Below are 19,104 nucleotides of genomic sequence, written 5' to 3'. Positions count from 1 at the left end.
CATGAATTGATGGACACTTGAGTTGATTCCACATCTTGCAATTTCAAATTGTGCTTCAATAAACATTGGAGTGCAAGTGTCTTTTTGATCAAATGGCTTTTTGTCCCTTAGGTAAATATCCAGTAGTGGGATTGCTTGATCAAATGGTAGGTCTACTTTTAGTTCTTTGAGAAATCTCCATTCTATTTTCCTTAGAGGTTGTACTAGTTTGCAGTTCTGTCAACCATGTATAAGTGTTCCTTTCTCTCTTCATCCATGCCAGCATCTGTTGTTTGGAGACTTTTTAATAAAAGCCATTCTCACTGGAGTTAGGTGATATCTCCTGGTGGTTTTGATTTGCATTTCCCTGCTAAGTAGAGACATTTAACGTTTCTTCATGTTTACTGGCCATTAGTCTATCTCTTTTTGAAAAGCTTCTGTTCGTGCCTTTTGCCTACTTTTTAATGGGGTTGTTTGATTGGTTTTAAATTTAGTAGGAACTTTAGTAGACTCCTATTTACCTATCTGGTTTCCAGTCTATCCTTCTTTACTGACAGAACCTCAGCTTTATTGGGGAGTTCTCCATGACTCTTGGCTCTACCTTCTGAGAGCTTAGTTCTGCCCTCTTCAACATTCTTCATATTCCATAAGAAATATCTTATGTTTGCATCTGACTAGCTTCCTCAGGCTGGTCCTTGGCCATAAGAGTATGGGGATCCAGAAGTCTGTTTTTATTTTGAACAATCTCTGTAAATTTTAGTCCAAGCTAGTAGTGTTTTTGCCAGTGAAACTCTCTCTTAAGTATTTTTTTGAATTTATATGCATCTGATATCTGCCCTCTTCATGACCTAAAGGAAACAGCCATAGTTTTCTGTTATTGTTGTTTCCTTTTCCTTTTTAATGAAATAGGCTTCTCTATACCTTGGGCATTTTAGCCTATGGGATAATGACCTTAATATCCATAGAAGTGCTTTTATCTAGCTGAGGTGGTGAACTAGGTATTGTCTTGACAGCCTCCAAGATTTTAACAAGGAGACTTATATTTAACAATTTGTTATACTTAACAAAACTACCTCAGCTATATTGTTGAGTTGAGTTAATCTTTATCCTGAAAGCCATTTCTTACTTTTCATGGCTTGAGAATCTGGAATTGAAGAGCAGTTTAATTTGCTAACAGCAAATTTTGCCCCCTCTATAGGCCATCTAAATTCTATATGCAAATTAAACTGTTCTTTCTTTAGCTCATTTCTCTCTTCTTGTTTTGTATAACACACAGCTAAAAGAAACCCATTGACATTTTAAACATTATATCTGGAAATCTACTTCACTAGGAGATATAGATTTATTTTCTATCTCTTAATTTACTTCAGGCAACTTTTCTTCCATCTCAAAACAGGGGTTGCCATTTTTCCAACCTGCTATAGCAGGTTCACCTCTGCTGTAACAGCCTCACTACTTGTCATGGCCAGGACGAGGGTGAGTCAAGCAAGGCATCTATGTTGCAAAATTTAAGATACGGACTCACATTCAAGGTTGTACAAGTATTACCTCCATAAATTTTGTATTCTACATATTTTACTCTTAAGGAGGCACTTTCGGTTTATATGATACTTTTTGAGCATTCATTATAATTTCTTTACCACTTTTCCAGGCTCCTAAAGCAGTACCACATGTTCTAGGTTTTTGTTATGGCAGGACCCCCACTCTAAGGAACAATGTCTGTATTAATTATCATTTTCTGCATAACAAACCATCCCAGAATTTATAGACTTATGTAACAGTCATTTATTTAGTCCACAATTCTGTGGCTCTGCAATTTGGGCTGGACTCAGCTGGGCTGAGCCTGTTAGTTTCAGCTGGTATAATTCATATGTCTGTAGTCAGCTATCAATCATCTAAGTGACACTCCTTTGGCTAAATGGCTATCAGCTAAGCAGATGGATGATTCTTCTGGCCTGGAGCAGACTGACCTCAGCTGGACCCATGTATTCATCAGCTTGCAAGTTGGCTGTGAATAGCTAGTTTATTATGGCTCCACCTGAAACAAAGGCTTTGTCCCGTGTAATCTTAAACTCTAGATTTTTCCATATGGCAAACATGGAGTACTAAGAGAAGCAAGAGTGGAAGCTGTGAAATCTTTTTATGCCTAAACTTGGATCTGGCACAATGATACTTCTGGTATTAATATTAATATCGTAATCGCTCTTCTGCCCCAGATTGGAAAACCAATGTGAGGCTTCTGGCAATTGTACTTGCCAATCAGTAAAACACCACAAGATGAGTCTCTGAAACCACTGAACCCAATGGACAGGGCTCCGTATATGACAAGGCCTCCATAAACCTACACTCTTGCCAGGATTGATGATGGCATTTTGAGTTTCCTTATATCAGCATTAACTCATATCCTTTCTTCATCATCTCTTCAAAGGTTTGAGTAGTCTCTTTTCTGCAATGTACTGTTAGATTGGAAATTGGCCACTAGTCACTTTGAGAAAAGAATGTCAATAACCATCTTATGTATATGTATGTTCGCATGCATACATATCTATTTGAAGAGTTCTTCCTTAAGGGGTCCTTTCTCAGAGTTAAACTGATGGAATCACAGTGAGAATTGCATCACATCTTAAGACTAAAGAGGGGATCAAGATTTTCCACTGTGATGACTGATACCAGCCTTCTGCTTGCCAACTCCCCTTTATCTTCATATAGTTAAATGAACATATTAATAGTTTGGCTCCTCATCCATCTTATTCCTCAGAATGCTGTGGTATGTTGCCCATGACACATATCCCTCCAGGTTAAAGAAATTTGGTTGCAATGCTAAGTTTGCTGACCACTAAAATGGTTACATTCTCCTTGTCCCTGATGTTCAAGTGACACTGCTTGGCTTCTGCTTTACTTATTTTGGGCTACTATAATGAAATGCCATAAAGTAGGTTCTGGAGGCCTAGAAAGTCCAAGATCAAGTTGCTGACATATTCAGTTCCAGGTGAGGACTGCTTCTTGTTTCATAGAATGCCGTCTTTTTCTCTGTCCTCATATGGGAGAGGAGTGAGGAAGCTCTCTGGTCTCTATTTTATAGGAAATAATTCCAGTCATGACCTAATCAACCCCTCCCCCAAAGGCCTCACCTCCAAATACCATCACACTGCAGATTAGAGTTCAACATTTCAATTTTGAGAGTATATAAACATTCAGATTACAGTAGCCTCTAGTATTCTAAAATCCACTATCCTCATTGGTGTTGAATCCAGTTCTACAACAGCATCTCTTTCTCTCAGTCTTGGTCTGAACTATGCCACCTCTATTAATCTTCTTAAATATGTGGTTCATTTATCACTGCTGTATTGCATGGAGTTTATTCTAACTGTTTTTGGTAAATCCATGCAGTTTAGATTCTCTGGTCTGAAATAATAAATCCATTATAACATCTCTGCTTTCATGAATCTTCTTAGACCTTTCCTTAATTCTGGATCAAAGCAATTCTGGTATCTGTACTTTAGCCAGTTTCACATCCAAGTTTCAAAGAGTAATCCTAGCAGAATGGAATGGTTCTAGGAGTCCTTGCCAGGTCTTTAAACTCTGACCCATGGGAGAGCTCCTATGTCAAAAAATGTTCTTACTTCTAGCCTTTTATTAAGCTATTTCTGATCTAGTACACACAAGAGCCACCCATACTTATATTACCAAGTTACTAGAATACCTGCAGTGTGACCTTCCAATTATTTCTGAGTAAAAGCTATTTATTTCTAGAGAAAAGACTACATTTTTCTTTTTAAGTTGTGTGGTGATTTCTCTCTGGTAATTTATTTGGAGGCTATGAGGGGTGATAGATACCTCCTTTGAAAAGAAAAAGCACAACTTTATGAGAAACCTTCCTATTAATAAAAGTCTGTAGTGTTTCAAATTAAGTGTGAGTGCTCCTATAACTGGAGGAAAGGAGTTTTTCTATTGGTGTGGTATATTCAATGCATTGGAGATTCTCAAACGTGGCAATATAAAGGCCTAAAAGGTACCAGAGTAGCACTCTTGTCCTGTCAGGTCCATAATTTTGGCATATGAGGCACATAGATGCTGTTTATGAGTCTCTTTTGTGGCTTTTCTACTCTTAAAATTAGATTATGGATTTTATTTTCAATATGATTTGCTGGAAGTTTCAGGAGATGACTTCATTTAAATCCTCACATGGGAACAGTGGACCTTGAGGTGATAGTTAATGAACTTGAGCCTGTAAAGGTAAAATAAACATACATTAATTTACCCAATGACTCAATCATTTAATTTTCATCAATCCATTCTTGGGAGGATGCCAGAGCATGTGCTCTATAAAATGATGCGTGGGATTCTGGAAAGGGGAGAACCAACATGAAAAAGAGAGGAAAAGAATTCTTTAAGGTGATGGTAAAGGGAAGTCCCAGGACAAGTGCTTTGGAGCAGGCCTTGAAGAAAGTCTGGTTTGGAGAATTCTGTTTGATCAAATTAGATATATCAGATACAATACTTATGTCAGATAATTGGGGGAATATATATAATGGATAATCATAAAACTAAGCAAAAAAATAGCAACTATTGACTTCAAAAAAAAGCTTCTGCTAAAAATGAAAAAACCATAGTACACAGGTGACTGAGCTAAGAACAATATTTACATACTTATTACAATGCAAACACCGAACATTTATAAAGGCAAAAGTTATGATACAAGTACATTAGGAAAGAAGTATATGTGCTTGAAGGGAGTAATGAAAAGAATCAAATTCTCATATTTTTTCATAGAAAAACAATTTTTCATATAAAATCAATAGATAATATTCAAAATTAGAAAAAAATAAGTAGCAGATAGTCATTTTACTTAGAAATAGGAATGTAAATACCAGAAGTATCAGCTAAAAATATAAAATATGCTTAACTCCAAGAAGCAGGAATCTGTGAGGAAAGTTAAGGTAGGAAACGTTCTTTATTTGTTATAAGACTTACAGAAATAAAATGAAGTTATATATATTATTATTGTGATAAATTCAAATTTAAAAATCAAATAATAAAAGAAAAAGGTAAGGGAAGAACACATCTTTACTTCAGTAAAGAATACATTATGGCTATAATTCCATAGAACATCTGTTCTGTAATCAAACAGAATTACCAATATAACATTCATTTCTTGGTAATGGAATACATAAAAGTAATAGTGTTGATGAATCAAAAGTATATTATCTATGAAATATAACAGACTTAGATAAGTTACTTAGTGTCTTGAACTGTTTCCCCGTTTGTAGAGAAGGGTCACAGAACTGTCATGAGGTTTTAATCTGTTTAAAACATCCACTGCTCTTCATTACACTTGATAACTACATGAGAAAATATAGATACTGTGATTGTTAATTTTACGTGTCAATTTGCAAGAGCCAAGAGATACTCAGATAGCTGGTAAAACACAGTTTCGGAATATGTCTGTGAAGGTGTTTCCAGAAAAGATTACCATTCAAATCAGTATACTAATTAAACAAGAGCCACCTTCACAAATGGACCTGCATCATCTGATCCCATTGAGGGCCTGAAGAACAGAAAGGTGGAAGAAGCACAATTTTTACTCTCTTCTTGAGCTGGAATACCCATCTTCTGCTTGTGGACATTGAACCTTGGAAATCCAGAAGTTTACATAAGCACCTCCTCCCCCAACACCTCCACTCCCGCTTCTCAGGCCTTTGGCCTCAGGCTGAACAGCACCACTGGTTTTCTTGGGTCCCCAGCTTGCAGATCCTGGAACTTCTCAGCCTTCATAAGTGTATGAGCCAGTTCCCTTCTCTTACATATCTATATGTATCCTACTGTTTCTGTTTCACTGGAGAACCCTGAGTAAAATAGATATTATTTATTATGCTCTAAGAATCAGATTTTAAAATTGTCACAATAACATATCAGTAAAGCTACTATGCTTACTGTATTCATTGAATTATAATTAATAGAAATTCAAAAATACAAATAGTTATGTTGAAGTTGTCTGTTCCTATGATTCCCTAAACTGATAGCAACCACAACATCAGACAGTTTGACCCTTTTAGCTAAGTAAAGCCCATATGTGAGAATATGACAATGACTGAACAATATGAAAATACGAGAATAACCCATCTGTGAGGCAATTATTTTGGATAATTCTTCTAAAACTAATGAAAAATCTAGCAAATTACTTTGTCATAGATGAGACAGAATATTTAAAGATTTTCCTAAACCAATTGATGTTTCCTTTTTGCCTCTTTGTCACTCTATATGGGCATCATATGTCAACGTTCAGCAAGTGTCAAACAGAAATACAGTTGTGGGCTTTAGGCTTCTTCAATGCAAGTAAGAGATAAGCAGGAAAAATGCATTCAATGTCAGTGCTCCAATGTAAGTTGGAAGCTAGAAAATATAAAAATGCTATTGTGAAATATAATATATGGAAATTGGTTTGCTTAATCCTACTTTCTGACAGAGAATGATGGTTCCCCTCAATTTATCTATTTGATATCATAAACTGCTTATCTCAGCTGCAAGGCTGATACCGTTTTCCATGAAGCAGATGGTGAATCATAGCTAAATCAAAAACTGCAACTGTTTTAAATGTAAGGAAGTGCAGTTTGTTTGTCTCCCAATGAGGACACTCCAACAAACATGCATTTTTCTTTCCAGTAACATCTTAGTGAAGCTATTTTAAAATGTGGTTAGTTGAGGACAGATTTTCATTATTTCGTTGTCAAACTGTTCTCTATTATACTCAATTCAAAGAGACAAATATCTTTTAGCTGTACAAAGTACTTACTTGTCCAATTATACTTCACATATATCCAATTTATAAGCATTAGGTTATGTTTTAACAGTCTTTATTGATAGCTGTTCAAAAGAATACATCGTGTTTTGAGGAAACAATTTCTGTTCATTGTTATATATCATCTAAATGATTTTTCATATTATAAATATCATCTTGAGATACAGTAACAGGCATGGAGAAACTTTTCATGTTAGAAGGCTGCAATAATTTAGCTGTAACCAAATAAAGCCACATTCAAGAACTTTGAATTAGAAATAAAAAATGCACATTATTTTGTAAAAATCTAACTACTATATACTTAATAATTTCAAAAAATGAAAACTATTTGTCAATTTTAAAGTTAACTAACCTTTTAATAACTTTGTTTTGTTTGCTTTTTATTGGAAACCATTTGGACATTTGGTTGTAGCATGGAGGTCAGCAGTTTCAGTTGATCCTCTAGATGAGTATCAGTCACTTGTGATCTTAAGGACACCTTGATTTGGGTTATATAGGAGAATGTAGATTAGCAGTGATAAGTGGTTGAAAAGCAGAAAAGCATTTTTCAGGTATGTTGCTGAAGGCTTGGATATTCTACTGCATTTTTTTCTTATTTCAATTGTATCTTTCTTAGTATCAAACAATGACTTTAAAATGTCATCTACTGAGAGCTCAGTCAATTCCATCTGTAGTTCTTTAGGTATCTTAGTAATATCAACTAGGTGAGGCTGAAATGCTAATTTGAGTGTGATGTCATGATTCTCAAAGTCAGTGAAACTTTCTTGTATTCTCCAATTAATAGGTCTATAACAGCTGTATATTCTTCAAATGACTCACATATATCATCCTGCTCATCAATGACCTTTGCTAACTAGGGAAAATGTTCATCTGAAATGTCCTTTTGAAGAACTTAACTTTTTTCAAAAAGATAGCTTTTTTCAAAATGATTGAATTTTTTGCAACATATCATGTATAGACTTAGCTTTAGTAATACCTTGCACAAAAAAATCAAGTCATTTTCATTTGACATGATATCACGCCGAAATGCTGCATTCCTATAGAAATCTTCTTTCAATAATTCACCTTGCTGATTCTGTTCTTTATAAAATTTAACTATCTGGTCTCACAGAGATAAAATTTTGGCTAACACCTGTCCCTGGGTTACCCAATGCAATTTATAATGATATGGCAAATTCACACTGAACACCTCATCCTTCAACTTTAGCATGTTACTAAACTCACCATACCACATTTCATTTTCATGAACATAATTAATAATACTTATAACTCATTGGAAAGTGTGACTTAAATAGTAGCTTCAGTACAGAGATTTTGCTGATGCAAGATACAATGAAAAGAAATGAGAACATCTGGATCTGTTAATATTTTTTTATCTGTGCAATAAACCGTGTGTTCCCATTGTGGAAGGTAAGCTGCACTGTCTATACATACACTCACTAAATTTACCAAATTCTGTCCAACTTCACATTTATCTTGAAAGTTGTTGAAGATATCTACACCCCGCATTCTGTTCGCAGAAGTTCCCCAAGTGAGTAACTCTTCATAGCAAAGAAAGACATGAATGAAGTACACAACCTGCGCCAAGTCAGTAGTATCAGTTGATTCATCCAAAGTGATTGAATAATATATATCATATTTTCCTTTTGAAGTATTGCATGAACTTGTTCTGTTAAGTTGAAGGTGAAGTCATGCTGCCAGTCAGTTATGGTTCTCCTTGAAAGAGGCAATTGCTGGTCCTTTGAAATGTTATTGGAGTCTAAGCATCCTACAACTTTAACAATGCCTTCTTTTACAATTTCTGTATCACTGAACAGCTTCCCTTTCTTTCTCAAGTATATAAGCTACTTCATAGGTTACTTCAATGGCATTATTTCCAGGTCTTATTGCTGCTTGAAAGAATTATCTTTACTTTTGCTTTTCATCTTTTAATTTCTACAATAAAACCTTTTGTGCCTCTCCCTCTAATTTAAAAATATTTGTGGTCTTTGAGTGTTATAATGCTGATAAGCATTAAATTTCTTTAATGTTGATATTGCAGTATCACAAAGCAAGCAAATCATCTTATCTTTAGCAGAAACAATATAATATTGCAATTCCCAACGTGCATTAAAAAAAATCTGTTTTTGTCCTTCAGTGTTCTCTTGGTCTTCTTTGGTATGATGGCTGTTAAGCAGACAGAATTAAAAAATACTGTTGAGCCATGCAACTACTCACAAATTCCACTTCAAACAGAATCACAGTGCACCATTGTCAAAAGCTGATAACAGACTGGCGTACTCTACCCCCTAATTTCTTGCTAACCAGCTTTGGGTGGTAGCGGTGAGGGAAGTTAGAACTAAAGCAGGAGCATAATAGCACTCAATTTAGCCCTTGTGGCTTACTAATGTTCTAATTGTGACTGTCAATCTGGGAAGATTATTTCATTGAAACTTATTTTGTTCTTTGGTATTTTTAATATGTTTATTGTAAAAATAAAATAAAAATATAGAAGAGGAACAAAAATGTATTAAAAAAATAAAAGGATTTTTTTCTGTAAGATTTGAATTCAGTCAAAAGGTTGCACTTAAGGACCTAGAAGGCCACATATGGCCTTAAGGTCGCAGGTTCCCCACCCCCAGCATAGGATAAGAATGGTACTAAAAACAACAATAATTTGGGGCTTAGATAATATTTTTTAGAAATTTAAACAAGAAATACATATCCCAAGGGGAAATTTCACTGAAAATTAATGAGAAACAAGATTTCTGATAAGCGGTGTAAGTAACATACATAAATACTGAGGGAATCAATGTGTCAGACTGGCAATTATCAGGTAGAATTAGCTAGTTCTTGAAAGGAGATCGTTCAACAGTAGATGGGATGAGTGTATTTAAGTATTTTTCTCTATATTTATTTATAAAGAGATGAAAATCACTAAGAATGTGGCACTGTTAGTGCAAAATAATTTTTAAATTCAAATTACAAACCCATCATTTACTATCTGTTTGTGTCATTCATTTAACATATCATCTGTAAAATGTTAATAATTTAACTCACATCTCAGGAAATTTGTTGTAAAAAGACAATTTACATAAGTAAACTTCATCTTCAAGTATCCAATTTACTGATAAACAATGCAGTTCATAAAGTTCTGAGAGATTGTTTTTCATGAAAAATTACTTACCCAGGCAAAGTATCAATTAAACTTATAAGTAAAATAAATAATGGCCTAGAAGTAGAAAAACTCAGATTCAACTTCCAGACATTCTTTCAGGTAAAAGGAAAATATTAAAGGGTTTATTGCAGCAAATCTAACAAAAGAAAAGCAAGTGAATAGTTAACAACAACAAAAAAATGAGATAAAAATAGAAATGAAGAAAAAAATAAATACTTATTTGAATTTTCTAAACTTTGAATTGAGGATTAATAATTATTTCACATAGAACCAATAAATGTTTCATCACAGCATGATGCAAGAAAAACAATATAAAACCAATGAAAATAGACCACAAAAATATGACCCTTCAAAACCTATTAACCCCTAAAAAAATGGGACTTTCAATTGTTTTAATATTTAGCTCCCACATCTGAGTGAGAACATGCCAGAGGTCCCAAGATATGCCTTGAGCTAGAGGAGGTACTGCTCCCACCTTACAGTATATAGGAGCTGAACTCACCTCACATTAATGACTAATTTTGAACCTATCTAAGAGCTGAGATCACAGAGCCACAGATACGCACCTGTCAGGAGAGGCAGTGCCTGCAGGAAAGGAGGACACATAAAGACACAGGATTCATCAAGGACTAAGAGATCAGCTAGAATAACTGATAAATTGGTAAAGACTAAGTGCAAATTGCCGAACGTGTGAAACCCCTAGGAGGTCAAGAAATTGGGGAGTCAACACCTCTTTGCAGGCTCTTACTCCACAAATTGCATCAGGTGCTCACAGAAAAGATTAGAAACAGACCCCAGAAAGGAGGCAGCCCTTAGGGAAGAGAACAAAAGCCACGTGGGAAGGCAAAACAGTCTACAAAAATCCTGCTCTGTGGTAGTTTGCTAGGGCTGCCATAGCAAACTACCACAATCTGAGTGACTTAAACAACAGAAATGTATCTTACAGTTTTGGAGGCCAGAAGTCTAAGATCCAAATGTCAACAGGATTGATTCCTTCTGTTGACTGTGAAGAAGAATCCTTTTTATACCTCTCTATTAGCTTCTGGTGGTTGCAGGCACTGTTTGGTATTCTCTGGCCTGTAGATGCACCCCCGCCCCCAGTCTCTACTTTTATGTGCACTTGGCATTCTCCCTGTGTGTTTCTGTGTCTGAATTTTTTATGTTTTATAAGGTCACTAGTCATATTGAATTGGGGCCCAATTGACTTCATTTTATTTTTTTTTTAACTTTTACAAAGATTCTATCTCTAAGGAGACATACTGAGGTGAGGTACTGGGAGTTAGGTCCCCAACATATGTTTCTGGGGAGACACAATCCACCCCCAAACCATCCTCTATCTATGCTACAGAGGACAAGCCTTTATCTTTGGGAAGGGTAAGAAGAATTGCCATCCTTAGGGTACTGGCAAAAACTCATCACACTGGGAAAGGGAACAGTAGGAACAAAATCCTACTCCTGATGAGGGGCAATATTATGTGCTGAACCCACAACTACAACTGAGAGGGACAAAAGAAATGAGAACATGCCATGCCTTGAGACCCAGGGACACAGTGTATACATATCCAAGACTGAGGATTAGTCAGAAAAACAATGAAAACAGTGCTTACCATAAGCTAACGAGTGACAAATAAATGACAGCAGAATGCTGCTGAAAAAGTTGCACGTCTCCTACCATCTTTGAGGCACAGCATAAGCAGAAACCCTAAATCTCGAAATCAAACAGACATTCCTCTGAAAAACCACCCCCCATCCTCAATACTAGGTATTGCTACAGGACTTTGAAATCTGATGCGCAATAAGGGTAGTCATAGTAACAACAACAAAAAGATCAAACCTAGCCTAACTCCTAATATATTAAATGAAATCCTGTCGTAAAAGTCTAGCAGAAAGAAAAACATACACACGTCCAGATGTAAAAACTGCCTCCAACTCTGCTGTCCCACATACAAAGTTTGTCTTTTAGCAAACATTATAAGGCATAAAAAAGACAAAAGGAAACAGAATCTGAAGAGACAAAATGATCATAAGAATGAAACTCAGATATGACACAGATCTCAGAAAAATTTGACAGGAAATTTCAATTAACTATGATTACTAAGTTTAAGGTTCTAATGAAAAAGGTGAACAATACACGATATACATAGTATAAAAAGCATCACAAAAATCAGTAGCATTTTTATATATCACAATGAACAGTTGGAATTGAATTTTTAAAAAATACCATTTACAATAGCATCAAAAGAAATGAAGGAAAGAATGAAGGGCGGAAAGAAAGAGCAAAGAAGTTTGGTAGTGTTGTGGCTAAATTGTGTCCTCCCAAAATTCATATATTGAAGCCCTAACGCCAGCATCACAAAATGTGATCGCATTTGGATATAGAAACTTTAAAAAGATGATTAAGGTAAAATGAGGCCATTAAAGTGGCCTCTAATCTAATCTGACTGGTCCCCTTGTTGGAAGAGGAAATTTGGACTCACAGAGAGACATCAGGCATTAGTGTGTACAGAAGAATGAACATGTGAGGACATAACAATAACTCAGCTCCCTGAAAGCCAAGAGAGAGGCCTCAGAAGAAACTGAACCTGCTGACACTTTGATCTTGGACTTCCAGTCTCTAGAACTATGAGAAAATTAACATCTATTGCTTAAACAACCTGGTCTGTGGAATTTTGTTATGGTGTCCCTTGAAAACTAACACAGAAAAAAAAGGAATAAAAGGAGAAAGAAGAAAATGAAAAAAATGCCTACATATAACTTCTAAAAATTATCTGTAGGATAATAATAGCAGAATCAAGAATCCAGAAATACACACACACACACACACACACACACAATAATAGCTAACTAATTTTTAACAAATATGAAAAAGCAATTAAAAGCATCATTATTTAAACAAATGCTGCTAGAACATATGAACATCTATAGGCAATAAAATAATCTGAATATATCAAATATTTTGCAAAAATAAAATCAAAATAAATCATATACTTAAATATAAAACATAAAACTATAAAACCTCTAGAAGAAAACATAGAAGAGAAGTTGCATGATCTTGGCTTAGGCAAAGCATTTTTAAATACAACACTAAAAGCACACTCCATAAAGAAAAAAAATATGTGAGGAAAGCTGAAATGTAGACCTTGGTAAATGAATCTAACTGACTAACAAATGAATTACTTAACCAAACAAAATCTATGAAGAAGAAAGGACCTAATCTAACTTTGGAAAAGAGAGCTTTGGCAGCACACTGTATGGCTAAACACAAAAAGAACTGTATAGAAATGTTATACTCTAGATACAACATTTGTCTCTTATAGTACCATAGGTTAGGAATTCTATAATTACTATTTTGAATATTAGGTTTAAATAAATAAGTTAATGTATAATAGACAATAAGAGCCAAGTGTTCCACTATCAAAATTTTTAAGTTACAAATAAGGAAATGAAGAAGGCTAGAATGAACCCTGTGGTGCTGACTGGAGTTGAAGCATTAATATAGAGTCATATACCTAGATACAGAAATAAATTTAGATATGTATATCTATGACTTCGATTAGAGCATGTCATGTTGGTGTATATTTTTAGCTCTCTGCACAATGAAGCACTGCTAGACACAGTGACTCTCCATTAGCAATGAGTACACCAAGAGCACATAATTGTTTACACGACTGGTTTCTAAGCACTATTCTCTAATAACAGGAAACGCAGATCTTTGGAGAAGTAGTTGATTCCAGGGCTGGGGTCTGAATAACACAAGATGAACCTGAAACATTTTCAGATCTTCTGATACCAAACATAAGGAAGTACTTAAAAAGTGTACAGGCATATCCTAAAGGCACAAAAGTCAATGTGAAAGAGCTCACAATGGAAAAAGTTGTAAAAACCTGAGCAAGATAAATAACCATAGTGTTTGGTTACAAACTAAAGAATAAAATAAATATCCATGAGTCCATACTAATGTAATTACTTCATCAATCAACCAATGAAAAAATATGGAAATAACAACAATTCCTCTTTATAAAAGAAATTTAGACTTATAAACCGGAAGCTGAGCTCTTAGTTCTCCTTCCCATCTTGCAAGATGGCAGGTGAAAAAGTTGAAAAGCCGGATACTAAAGAGAAGAAACCTGAAGCCAAGAAGGCTGATACCGGTGGCAAAAGGAAAAAGGCTAACCTCAAGACTAAAAAAGTTAAGAAGTGGAAGCCCCATTGCAGCCGAAATCCTGTTCTTGTCAGAGGAATCGGCAGATACTCCCGATCTGCCATGTACTCTAGGAAGGCCATGTACAAGAGGAAATACTCAGTGGCTAAATCCAAGGTTGAAAAGAAAAAGAAGGAGAAGGTCCTTGCCACTGTTACAAAACCAGTTGGTGGTGACAAGAATGGTGGCACTCGGGTGGTTAAACTTCGCAAAATGCCTAGATATTATCCAACTGAAGATGTGCCTCGAAAGCTGTTGAGCCACAGCAAAAAGCCTTTAGCCAACATGTGCAGAGACTGCGAGCTAGCATCACTCCTGGGACCATCCTCATCATCCTCACCGGACGCCACAGAGGCAAGAGGGTGGTTTTCCTGAAGCAACTGGGCAGTGGCTTGTTACTTGTGCCTGAACCTCTGTCCCTCAATTGAGTTCCTCTGTGAAGGACACACCAGAAATTTGTCATCGCCACCTCCACAAAAATTGATATCAGCAATGTGAAGATCCCTAAGCATCTCACTGATGCTTACTTCAAGAAGCAGCAGCTACGGAAGCCCAGACACCAGGAAGGTGAGATCTTCAACACAGAAAAAGAGAAATATGAGATTATAGGACAGCGCAAAGTGGATCAGAAAGCTGTGGACTCCCAAATTTTACCAAAAATCAAGGCTGTTCCTCAGCTCCAGGGCTATCTGCGATCTCTGTTTGCTCTGACAAATGGAATTTATCCTCACAGATTGGTATTCTAAATTTTTACAAAGAACCTAATTAAATAACTGAAAGATTAAAAAAAAAGAAATTCAATGAGTAAATGTAGAAGAAATTTAAAAAAAATCATCATTAGAACATGACAATAATAAACTGCTAAAGGCAAGATTCCACTAATGGATGCTGCAATTAGTGGGGAAAGTTTAAGCAAAAACAGGATATTTATTTAGACTTAAAGTATCTCTTCCAAAATATTTAGTAATTACAAATATAAAAAAAATAAAAATTACTGTGGAGAATCCTGGTATATTCCACCTGCTATGGTTTGAATGTGTGTTCCCCCTCCAAAAGTCATGTTGGAAATTAAACCGCAATGTGATAGTATGAAGAGGTGGGGTCTTTAGGATGTGATTAAGTCATGAGAGTGGAATCATTATGAATGAAATTAGCAACCTTATAAGAGGGCTGGGGGGAATTAGTTAGGTCCTTTTTGCCTGTTCCTCACAACAAACACCTAGAAGGGTCTCTTGAAAACTTGATATGTCCTAGTATAGTTGAGGGAAAGAGTGGACTACCTCCTGCTACAAGAAATTTTTGAATGATTGTACCTCATAGACCAGATGTGGGCCAAGTGTGACAAAGAGCCACTTGGGAGTCATCTTAGGTCCAAAAGAGCCAACTAAAGAGTTGAAAAGTAATCAGCAGAGAGAAGTTGAAGGTATTTCTAGATTCCAGTGACTACAGAATGAATAAGTGACCAAATAGAGGAGAGATGCTCTGTCTCAGTCAAAGGTGAAAGATCCCAGTGATGGGACATCTCTGAATAACATACCTATAAGAGGGAGCTCTAACCACCAGCCAGGCCCAGAGACTGTGATTCCAGCTCAGGAGAATGACCAGCCATAACAATATCCTGCCTAATACCCTTCCATCAGGTTCCCAAATTCTATCACCTGACCTGAGGGATCTGAAACCACACTTAGCAAGCTGGAGAATATGGGCAAAATTTAGTAGTACTGATCAAATATTATTTATGGCATCTAAATAAATAAAAAATAATTAATAGCCATTGCTTATACAGGTTGAGTATCCTTTATCCAAAAATTCTTGGGACCAGAAGTGTTTTGAATTTTGGAATATTTGCATGTACATAATGAGATATCTTGGTGATGGTACCCAAGTCTAAACACAAAATTCATTTATGTTTCATACACACTGTAAACACACAGGCTGATGGTCATTTTATACAATATTTTTAATAATTTTAGTCATGAAACAAAGGTTATATCAAATACTTTTGTGTGGAATTTTCTACTTGTCTCTTGGCAGCACTCAAAAAGTTTTAGATTTTGGAGCATTTCAAATTTCAGATTTTGGATTAGGGATGCTCAACCTATTATAGAAAATGAAATATAAAAATTTAAATAAATTCCATAGAAAATATAGCATGTAAAAATATGTTAAATGACAAATTCTATACCAATGAAAATTAAGTTTAATTTAAAGTACTTCTACAATTTGTCAGACACTGTGCCAGAAGTTAGGAATATGAGAATAACATATATTTTGCATAATGGAAGTTGATGAAGGCATTACTCATTAAACAAGCATACTACCTACAGAAATACTGAGCAGGAATAAAGGAATTCCTCAAAAAGGTAATCTACATCTCCTTAGGAAAGATTACTTTGGTTTCTTCCTTTGCACCTCTTGTGAAATTTATAAGAGAGCATCTACTACATAGAGGAAGGAGAGAAGGGAATCCCAGGCCAGGGCAGAAGTTCTACAAGGATACAATACATAAAAGATGTTTGGGGAATGGATAATAATTCAATGAGCTAGGACTTGGAAAGGGAAGCAGAAAGGATTGGTCTTCAAAAGGTGAGCACTTCGAAGAGGGCCACAGGCAGTGGAGATGAAACAATTATATGTATTTAGGAAGGCAACTATGCATTAGAGGCATGTCCATAGACATATTGGATTAGGTTGAAAATAGAGAATAAATGCCAGTCAAGATTAATAAGGTGTCATATATTTCAAGATGATAAAATTGTGAAGAAAAGCAAAGTCTCTATAGCTAGAGAGTGGGAATGTAGTTTTGAGGTTCAGGATAAGCTAGAAAAATGAACATCATTTATAACTAAATCAATAAAAATAACTGTCATTAACCAGGACATTTTGTGAGTATAAAAGAGGGAGGATAAAAAGTAGAATTTTGGAAATACCAACATACAAGTCCCTGCCGGGAAAAGAGAAGACTGAAAGAGAAAGATTAAGAAAGGGAATTCAGAAAAACAGTCAGCACAAGTCAAACGCAAGAATGTCAAAAAGGTCAGATTCAGCTGAAAGATCAGGCAGAGGGTAGACCGAACAGGTCATTGGACTTGGCAATTCAAAGCTCATACATAATTTTAAAGGGAACATTTTCAGGGACTTAATTTATTCAATGAAAACCCTGGGACGAGTTGAGCGTTAATGTTCCTTCCAGCAATAACAATTCTGTTCTCTTGGATCTAAGTTCTGAATCTGATTGTAAATATAGAGTGTCTTAATTATATTGTTTTCCTTCATTTGCAAAAGTGATTTATTGAACATTCATTCATTATCACCACAATTGACCATATGTTCATGTCTCTATATAGGTACCTCCAAACATTTAGCTTAATAAAAATTTGGGGGGACTTTCTTGAGGATAAGAAAAATCATATCATTCTGTTTTTATTAAAAAGAGGTCTCATCCAATAATCTCATTGAAATTTAGTATTTGTTTGTTTTTCCTTATAAAACAGAGGTTGATAAAGAATAAGAAATATAAACATCAGATAATCTTTAGTAGCTTCCTATGAATTTTTCTTCCTAATAATATCTGATTGTGAAGAAACAATTTTCATCCAAAAAGAATGTATTTGATTTTCCAAATTATGTCTATGTGGATATAATGTTTTTGAAGACATTGAAACAATTTCTTATTTAAGCAGTAATTCATGCTATTGAGACAGAAAGAGTTTATGCCATTCTGTATTAATAACCTGATGCTTTCTACTCAATTCATTTCAACAATAAATATTCATTTTCCATTAGAGCAGCTAACTGTAATTACTAATAAGTTCCTTTTGTTACTCTCATAAACATAATATTTGCGATATTAAGTGTATCAAATGCAAGATGAATTTTTAAAATTCCACATAGAATAAACTCTGGGAACGGGGAAGTCTCTTTACTTGTGGAATGATTTATTACAAAGTTTATTCTGGTGCAATTGCTTTTGGCACTTTCTAACATGTTCCTTTTTTATATGTAGATTTTTAATAGGTTATCCTTCTATGAATAAATGTTTTAACAAATTGTAAAACCCAATGTATGTATGAAAATCATGGTATTAACTCCTGCTGTCATTACAATTGAGGAATTAAGGGATTCACAGTGTTTTTCTCTCTGCTGTGAGATACAACAGATTTTCATAATCGTTTTTCCATTAAGTATCATTCCTTACTAAGTCTTAATATATTAAATTTTCCTTGCAACATTTCAGCTGAGATTATCATTAACATTTCAACTTCTTGGAAAATAAGATTAAAATGAGAAGTTGGTTAACTGAGGTAAAGAAGTAAACATGTGATGCTGCTTCAAACACTAATATAAAGGACAAAGAATTAAACATAAGTTTTGGAATCTCTTCTAAAACAAGTATCACTTCATATTTTTGATTTTCAAGAAAAAAATACATTCCTAGATGTGACTGTACATATCCGTACTTCATATTCTGGTTTTGATCTACAAAACTCTGTAAAAACTGTACAAATGAACCCCAAAGGTAGAAGTCACTTTTAAATATGAACTTTTTTTTATCATTAAAACTATTTTTCTTTAGTTTAAATTTTAAATCAGTTGAGTTTTTTAAAATATCTTGAGATAATACTTTTTTTAAAAAGGTTGTTGATTTGTGGATGTGTGTGTGTGTGTGAGAGAGAGACAGAGAGAGAGAGAAAGACAGGGTCTCACTCTGTCACCCAGGCTGGTGTGCAGTGACTTAATCATAGCTCACTGTAACCTTGAATTCCTGGGCTCAGGCAATCCTCCCATCTCGGCCTTCCAAGTGACTGGTACTACAGGTGTATGCCATCATGCCTGCAGCATAGTTGCTGTGTTGACTGTGTTGCTCAGGCTGGTCTTGAACTTCTGGCCTCAACCAATCCTCCCAATTCAGTCTCCTAAAGTGCTGAGATTATAGGCCTGAGTCATCATGATGGCCAACTTTAAAAA

At 35.2% G+C, this 19,104-nt stretch overlaps 1 pseudogene across 1 annotated transcript; it reads left to right on the top strand.

The window, feature by feature from the left end:
- Positions 1-14,016: 14,016 nt before the first annotated feature.
- On the top strand, positions 14,017-14,911 carry LOC123630141 (annotated as a pseudogene). Its single transcript, XR_006732599.1, has one exon. The product of XR_006732599.1 is annotated as a 60S ribosomal protein L6-like (transcript).
- The last annotated feature ends 4,193 nt before the right edge of the window (positions 14,912-19,104 follow it).

The sequence above is a fragment of the Lemur catta genome, chromosome 1, assembly GCF_020740605.2.
Source record: "Lemur catta isolate mLemCat1 chromosome 1, mLemCat1.pri, whole genome shotgun sequence".
Classification (NCBI taxonomy): Eukaryota; Metazoa; Chordata; class Mammalia; order Primates; family Lemuridae; genus Lemur; species Lemur catta.
The sequence above is the reverse complement of the archived record's forward strand: the minus strand, read 5'-3'. Positions and strand labels throughout refer to the sequence as shown.